The following is a 9,173-nucleotide window of genomic DNA, read 5'->3' as shown; positions in this document are numbered from 1 at the left end:
TTGCACGTATAAGTAGGCCCATGCCTAAACCGCAATCGGGTCAATCTATATATAATATAGGCTTATACATAAAGTTGTGTTTCTTCTTTCATTAAAAAGAGTGCTCGATCCTGTGAAGGAGAGCGTGTACATAACATTAAAAGATACAAATTTATTCCATGTTCACTACGGTCCGTTTCGCCCGAAGTCAATATAGGCTTATAGGTCTGTGATTATTTTAGGCATTGCTTGAAGGCGGGTCCTCTGCCCAAAAGCATGTGAAAATTACGGCGGGCCCGCCGATAGGGCCCGTCACATTTTGTCACCAAAGTCAGTAGGCCTAAGGCGGACTCCACGCTGACTTCAATTCAACATCGATTGCGAATCTCAAGTCTTAGGCCTAAAATGTAACATTTAAAATTTTACAATTTGAGTTCGGGCCCTTTTTTGTTTTTGATAAAAGTGTAAAAATGATGGACCAAATGGTTTCCATTGGACCTTCATTTTCCAAATTTCAAAACTTCTCAGGGGGAACATCCCCTCAAGACACCCCCTGCGTATTATTATAAACAACTGCCCGTTTTCGCTTCTGTATTTAATACCCAGCACTTGATGTTTAAACCAAATACAATAACAGTAAAAAAAAGTGGCTTCAATTGGCTTGTCATTTCGCAAATTTAATATTTTCGGCTTTTTCAAACTAAAAATTTTACACAATAATATGGTCAAAATGGTCCACCAAATGGCTTCAATTGGGTATTTATTTTCCAAAAGTTTCTTTCTCAAACTTTTTTACCCCGGAATTTTACATAATAGGCCTAATAGTGCAAAAATAGTTCACCGAATGGCTTCATTAATAGGTCTTCATTTTGCAACATTTTCTCACTTCTCAGGGGTACATCCCCCTCAGACACACCCTGCATGCGCAACTTCATGGGTACATAATTATAAAGCAATAATTCATACAATAAAAGTCCAAACTTGTCCACAAATGGCTTCAATTGTGCCGTCTTTTCGCAAATTTTAGGCTTTTTCAAACTCAAATTTTAAACAATAATGATAAAAATGGTCCACCAAATGGCTTCAATTAGGTCTTCATTTTGTAAAAGTTTCTCACTTCTCAGGGGGCACATCCCCCCTCAGACACCCCCCTCCCTCGCGCAAGCGCTCCGGGATGGCCGCTTCGCGGCCATATGATATTTTACAAAGATCTATTTTGCGCCCCGGTCTACGAATTCCTGGATACGCGCCTGTAAAGGTCAGGTCTATTACAAAAACAAGTTTATCTCTATTCGAAGAGAATAATTATTACATTACAAGTTGACACTTGTTGCAATTTTTTTATGCGTATTTCTCCTGAAAAAGGAGAAATTGTGTGGGTAAAGTTCAGCCTCGTACGTGTTCTTCCCCCCGTTTGAAGCGTACTTGTTCTTCCCCCGTTTGGCTGATGACTTAGCTAAATGAAGCGGACACTATAATCATGCTCTCCTCATACAATCACAATCACTTCGACAAGTTTGACATTAGCAACAATGAGTTGTACTATTTACCATAACAATGCTGCATAACAATATGCACACTATTGTTCTCATTTTGGAACAAATCTCACCCAGTATTGTTACTATGCGTTTGCTTTGTAATATATCATCCAACTGAAACTATAACATTGCAATATACAGGGAAATCAGATACATGAGTTTGTGAACTTAACACGGTTTATATTGGCTAGTCTCAGATGAAATTCTAAGCTCAAATTATGTATTTATTTTTAGGCTTAATATTTCTCATGATATTGATATACATATGAATTGTAATATCACAATTTACTAATATATATAAAAAAGAAGCGGCTGATATGTTTAAAAACCATTAAATTTGTAATACTTAATTTAGAGGTGTTTTTTTTTCTGTGAACAACAACAGTATACGTTCTGTCCATTGAGAGCGTTTATAGTCCCTTTTCTCAAAGCGGGCACATCTCATTTCATGACGTCACCGGTTTTCTAGGCCAAATCTGACTCGGCACAGAAACAGTGGCGAAAGCAGATCTAAAAAATCACTTTTTCTTATCAAAGTGCCCCTCCCGATTTCAAATTTAGGTTGAAACCTTTACGCTCATTCTTAAACACTTCAATTGAAATACAAATATTAATATATTATACCGAATTTTAATCAATGAAATCCTACATTTTCCAAGGAATTACCTAGGGTTTAGAATCTATCACTCCCGTTGTTGGTATGCACCTCCGATTTGATTCAAATTGCGCGTTTACGTATCGTGACGACTCGCACGCGCTGAACTGTGTTATATCGTCTCATATAACACGGCTAAATACCAATAAGATTTGCAGGAACTTAGTGTTTTTAAAAGAATTGTTGATCAGGATCAGGGTAAGTATATAAAACGGAGGCCTAATACCTGTTACAAGAGTGCAGTATGCACATTATCTGGTTATTTTCCGGACCTATATATAGGAAACTTTTCATGTCCAGTGTCCCCAATAATACGTCGCCGTCAACACTACTTGGTACAGGTAAATGCTTCTATCCTTCGTTTACTGTTCCCTCAGCTTTCTTCTTCACACTGTGCCACGCCTGGTATCCTATCATATCTGTGTACAAGTAGAGCATTTATGTTTGTAGAAATCGTGTATTCTTAGTCCGACTGTCGGCCATATTTACCATTTTTGCGTCGAAATTCACAGCAGTCAAAATTCAAAACTGCTCACATGTTGCTGAAAATTTCACCAAATGATTCATCTTGTTAGAAGTATCCAGAAAAGGTATAGTAACTTAGCGTTCTGGAGATATATTAGAGACATTGCGATTTCTAAACGTAGACATCGGATGTACGTTGATCTATTCAAAACCACTCTCCTGTATCGAAGCGAGGTCACATATTTAGCTATTTTTGAAGACATTGAAGATTAGATTAGATCAAATATTATAGTCTTTATTCCAGCTGGCTCGTTCTCCTTCGTGACGAATGAGCACAATCCAGTTTGGAACCGAGACTAGCAATATTTAACACCATATTAACGTACGTGAAAACGTACGTTCCATGTGCTGCGTTTGGAACATCGCAATCTCTCTATTAAAGCAGAAGGACGGAGATCACCATTTGGTCTCACAGGAGCAAAAGCTGTAAATTGTTTTCGATTTTCACCAAAATAGCCACCATGCTCCAATTGTTCGTCTTCTTCTTAAAAAAAAAAAAAGAATAATTTACCAGAGCCAGGACGTTTCGTTACCGTCACTTTTTCCGTGTGGAACAATTTGGTGATGGTCGGAGCATTTTTGTCACCTTTGCCCTTTCTGCTTATAACTCTAGGGCGGTACATCAATTGGCTAAAACAAACCCCTGCATAAGCGGCCATTTTAGATTTATGCAAATTAGGCACTGTTCCACTACTTGGGATTTTTGGGGACTTTTGCTATGTTTTTGGGTGAACTTTTAAGAGATGAACTTTACCAAGATTGTATCATGATGTGAATAGTTTCAAACTACTACCTAGAGATGCAGATGGGATTTTGTTTTTTCCAAAAATATGAAACATGAGCTAAGTTTATAGCTCAGTGGTTGTAGTTCAGTTTGGAGTCAATTGACAATTTATTGCTATAGATGAGATAACATTTGTTTACATTTGGTACACCCTCTGTTAGTCTAAGGCAGACGACTGCCAGTCAAAGATTGTATACACCAGGCACAAAAGAAACTCGTCAGTTATATTCATCCTTGCTGTTCAATAACTTGATAATTTTGGATTATTCTGAAATATACATTTTGTTAATTGGACTTTTCTTTCTCATTTGACACCCTGTTCGTGAACATTGAGCAAAATTGACCAAGATATGCGCCTCAAACTCTCAAACCCCGAAATGAAAAGTTGCAATTTTAACGATTCAATTGTGCCTGTTACACTGTGTGCTTTATTGATTGGTCCGTGGTGCTTGTGTGCAATACAACGATGCGTTCCCATTGAAAATCTTTGAAAATGCAACTTTTGATTTTGGGGTTTGAGGCTTTGGAGGCGCATATCTTGGTCAGTTCTTGTTCGTTTTTCACGAATAGGGTGTCAAATTAGAAAGCAAAGTCCAATTAACAAAATGTATATTTCAGAATAATCCAAAATTATCAAGTTATTGAACAGCAAGGATGAATATAACTGACGAGTTTCTTTTTGTGCCTGGTGTAGTTTACATGGTTTCAAAACAAAATAATACTGACTACAGGTGCCAAAAACTACATACAGACTTGACATTTAATATGGAATACTTTTTCGCAAAATTCCAAGACTGGTCTGGTAGAGGTCTGCATAAACGGCACAGGCTAAATATTAATTAGGGTGTGTCGGGAGATGGTGTAAAATAATTGTGTGACAGAAAATGTGCTTTCCATTAGTTTACATTATGGCGACGTGTATTGGCCTAAAATGGCGGATTTAACGAGACTGAATTTGAGTTTTGTGGCGGTAAAATTTCTGAATTTGAGCAACATTATTCTGATATTATCAAATTCTTTGAGGTCTGAGGCGATTTTACTGAACCTGCATAGCAATAAGTGTTTGTCTGAACTGAAATGTACCTGTAATCTACTAGTTTTGAAAGTGGGAGGAGTTTTGAAAAATATGGCTTTTAAAAGTGATACGCACTCACAAAGTTTGAATGGTCCCCTGGGGCCAAATGCAATAAACTTAATGTACACAAAGAAACAGTGTGAGTTCATTGGACAACTAGGAATCCACACAGTTGTTTTTGTACCGTAAGTTTATAACATTTGACCCCAGGGGCCATTCAAACTTTCTAAGTACGTACAGATTCTAAAAGACCCATTTTAAGCTCCTCCCCTGTTCAAAAAATTGGTACATTGTAAGTGAATTTCAGCTGTGATGAATGCCTCACCTCAAATGAATCACCTCAAACCCCTGATAAATTTGATAATAACAGAACCATGTTGCATAAAGTCTGAAAATGTGTCCCCCACAAAGCTCAAATTCACCTCCCTAAATCCGCCATTTTAGACAAATTCGCTACATTATGAGCACCATAATGTAAACATATGGAAAGCACATTTTCTATCAAACAATTATTTTACACCATCCCCCGACACACCCCAATTAATATTTAGCCCGTGGGGTCTATGCAGACTCCGTCCAAAGCAGTCTTGGAATTTTGCGAAAAATATTCCATATTAAATGTCAAGTCTGTAATATCACGAGATTAAAACAACAAAGGTTTTGCAAGTTGGGTTTTGAAAAGATTTTGTGTTCTGTCATGTGTATTATTTTCCCCTGTGGGAATCAACAGAGGTCATTCTGAATGTAAACATGTGACTTCACCGGTCACCTCATTTATATATAAGCATAGATTATTTGCAGTTTATTGAAATTATTTATTCCTATCTTCTGTAGATAGCAATTGGCAATTTATTATACTTTTGGAAAGAGTTTAAAAAACCAAGAGTCCATGTATAATGGTCAGACTCAGGAAATAAAACTCTGCGACTGTTTCTGTGTTTACATAAACACTACTAAAAAAAATATAGGATCAGACTTATTCATGAATATTTTTCAGAAACAGAATTTTCATTGTATATCACATGAGTATCATTTCATTCAGTGATGTTTAGGCAACTGCACACTTGCTCTTGATTCTTTCTTACATTTCTGCGTGTGAATGGGCGTTGCCAGCTTTCTTGGTCGTTGGGGAGGGGGGGGGGGAATACAATTTTTGAAGGAAAAGACAAAAAAAGCAACGGTTGCATCAATTTTCAAAAAAAGGCTTTATTGGGACAATGTGCATGCGTAGTGGGCAGAAATTTGTTTATTTTACACTATTTTGGCCCATGATCGAGGGGAATTTTGTTGGGAAAACGGGCCCCTTGCCCCTTCTCTTTTCCTTTGCTTTCACTATTTTCTCTTTCACTTTTTGTCAGAGGGGCACTTTTTATATTTTGTTATGAAGCACTCTGCCCCCCCCACTGGCTATGGTAGGGTGTGTGGGGGTGGGTTGGGTGCATGTGGATGAAGGGTTGTGTGCTCTAGTTCTGGTTCCAATATGGCTTTCCACTAAAAGGAGAAACTGTACCAGAAATGGTGCAGAAAAGTGGTTACTGAGTGTGTGACGTAGTGCTTGTATAACACAGCCTTAAACCCATCTTTGTCCTCTATTGATATTATAAGCGATGGTACAAACTTCCAGTCCACCATTGTTTTTGGAATAAAATGAAAATTTGTACCAGTTTTTGTTTATTGATATTTGGGTGTACTTCGAATGTCTTGATGAGCATTGGACTGTGCATAGGACCATTTACATTGGGAGAGAGATATGACCCAGCAGGGTTTGATGGAATATTGTCACTTTTGCTATCTGCCTGTGTACTTCCAGGTGTTTATGTTGTTGTGATGGTAGGGGTATGGAGGATATATGAGCCAAAACACAAGCCTCAAATAAATCATTCTGAACCTCAAATTTTGAATGGTTTCTTTATTTTCATATAAATTTACATATTATATGTTCTCATGAAAAAAAATCACCCTGGCAAGAACATTACTCATTTACAAATTAGTATAAAAAAAGATTGGTATTACAGTAATAAGTTGGTTTAAAAACATCTTTCTGACTCAACTGTTACTCATTATTTACACAACAGTTTATAACAACGTTTGGAAAAGAGATAAACAATACAAACAAAGCAGCAAAACATTGAATTCTAATAGTGTTTGTATTTTTATGTTGTACAGGTAAACCAATACCTTAGCAATTTTGTTTGGTTCTTCATTTGGAAGAAATTACAGTCAAAAATTATATTTTCTTACACCAGGCTATTTTGCTAATATTTTGACTTCATGTTTTAAGGGCTGGGGTATGAACGTTTGGACAGTATTTATTTTGGGACATTAGAGCACATCAGACATATCGAATTGCATTCTGAATACGAAGAATGTCATTCTGATATCAAATAATTTTGATTTTTTGAAATTCGCAATTTAATACACATTTTATGGCAAATCATTAAAATTGATATTTTTGATATTTAACAGTACTTGAAGTAAACTTTATAAATCTGATGATTTATACTTAAAGTGTATGTAGGTGGGATGAAAATCCGACGATCAATTGAAAATTTTGACCTTTCGTATTGAAGATATGGATTTTTTTTCCCAAAACACAAAAAAAAAAAAATAGGTCTTTTTGGGAAAAAATCCATATCTTCAATATGAAAGGTCAAAATTTTCAATTGACCGTCGGCTTTTCCTTCCTGCTACATACACTTTAAGAATATATCATTAGATTTATATAATTTACTTGAGGACTGTTATATATCAAAATTTGAAAAATATCAAAGTTTTATAATTTGTCATAAAATTTGTATTATATTGTAATTTTCAAAAAATGAAAATTATTTGATATCAGAAAGACATGCTTCGTATTCAGAATGCAATTCGATACGTCTGAGGTGCTCTCATGTCCCACAAAAATACTGTCGAAACACAATAAACGCTCATTTTAGATCCCTTAAAAGACCATGCTAGTATTTTAGTACTACCTATAAATGATGTAGCAACAGCTGTAAATAGTAATCATACAAGCTGTATATAATTCCAGTTGCAATCCATACACCCCCTTTGAAAGACATGACCTTAATCTTCCACACAGGGAATGTGAAATTCAAATGGCCTTAACTAAATGTGTGACTCCATTTGAAATTCACACTCCCTGTGTGAGAGATTAATGTCATGTCTTCCATAAGGGATTATGTATTTCAACTAGAAGAGCACAATACTCCCACCATTTAAAGTTAAGATTGTAAAGATGTCTGAAAATTATATTTCAAGACCTGAAGGCAACAAGAATATGTATGATAGAACTAGAACAATACAACATATTTCTTTGCATAGCTTCTACAAATGACTAGTCTTATATTCCAATTTACATAAGTAGTAACTTTGAAGGATCATCGCAGTCTTTTGCATGCAAGAAAGCAATGAAGACTTGTGTCTAGTTTTATTACAATGTATGTTAAAAATTCTTCAATATAATCTCACTACATAATTTTTTTGGTTTCTCCAAAACATCCAATTATGTACTGGTTTATTGTTAGAGTTGAAAAATTAATTATTGTTAATGGAAATTAACAATAATTAATTGCTAAATCCTTGGTTTATAAACCAATCTGAAGGTGACAATAATTATTATGATGTCCACTAAGCTCCTTTTTATATAATAAACAAAATATATAACAGGATAGGAGCTACCTTAACTATTTTCTATACCAAAATGTAGAAGTTAGAAGAGGTAAAAGACATTTATTTCAAAACCAACCAGTGAAAGAAAAAGGAGAACATGTATAGCACCAACCTAAATTTAATTCTTCATTTTAAATTTGGAAAACAAAAACACCCAAACAATTTTATCTTAATTTATTAACCATCCATAGTTTGTCACTTTTAAAAATATGTCATTCAAATATCACATGGGTTTACAACGGAACTGCTGCCAATCTAAATGAGCTCAATTTGAACACAAAAATGAGTTGTTCTAAACAAATAATAGTGATTTCAACCATTCATCTTAAGGGCATACATTTGTCCTTTTATCATTTTTTAATACTTTGAGATAACCCTACTGTATACTGACTACACTACTACAGTTTTAGAAGTAAATTAAGAGCTATGTTATATTTTATTTTCTTAATTCCAGAAATATACAGTTTATATTTACTACTGATACAGACTGATAAATAACATGTCAACTATCAAAGAATGTAAAATACCAAATCCCACTTAAAATACTCAGTATAGACACAAAACTCAACAAATATATAAAATATTTACTACAGTAACAACAGAAATAAAAAAACAACATCAAAATCCCTTCCAAATAATTCAATGACACAACATATATATCTTCATAGTCATTGAATGTATATACAAATTCTTTTATAGTATCATATAAATTGAGTGGCATTTCCGCGAGTTTCGTCTGGTTTTGCTCATGTTAATGGAACGCACAGAGAGTAACTTTGGGGGATTCAGCTACCTGGATGTACTCACATCCCCCAGTGTTGAAATTTTCTGGGTACCTTTGTATAAGCCTATCCTTATCCAAATGTTGATGCAGTAAAATCATTGAAACCTCGCATATGGATTTGCAGATTAGACTCTGCAGGAGTCAAATATTTTAATAATGTA

This window comes from Amphiura filiformis, chromosome 16 (assembly GCF_039555335.1).
Source record: "Amphiura filiformis chromosome 16, Afil_fr2py, whole genome shotgun sequence".
In the NCBI taxonomy this organism is placed as follows: Eukaryota; Metazoa; Echinodermata; class Ophiuroidea; order Amphilepidida; family Amphiuridae; genus Amphiura; species Amphiura filiformis.
Note: the sequence above shows the minus strand (reverse complement) of the source record.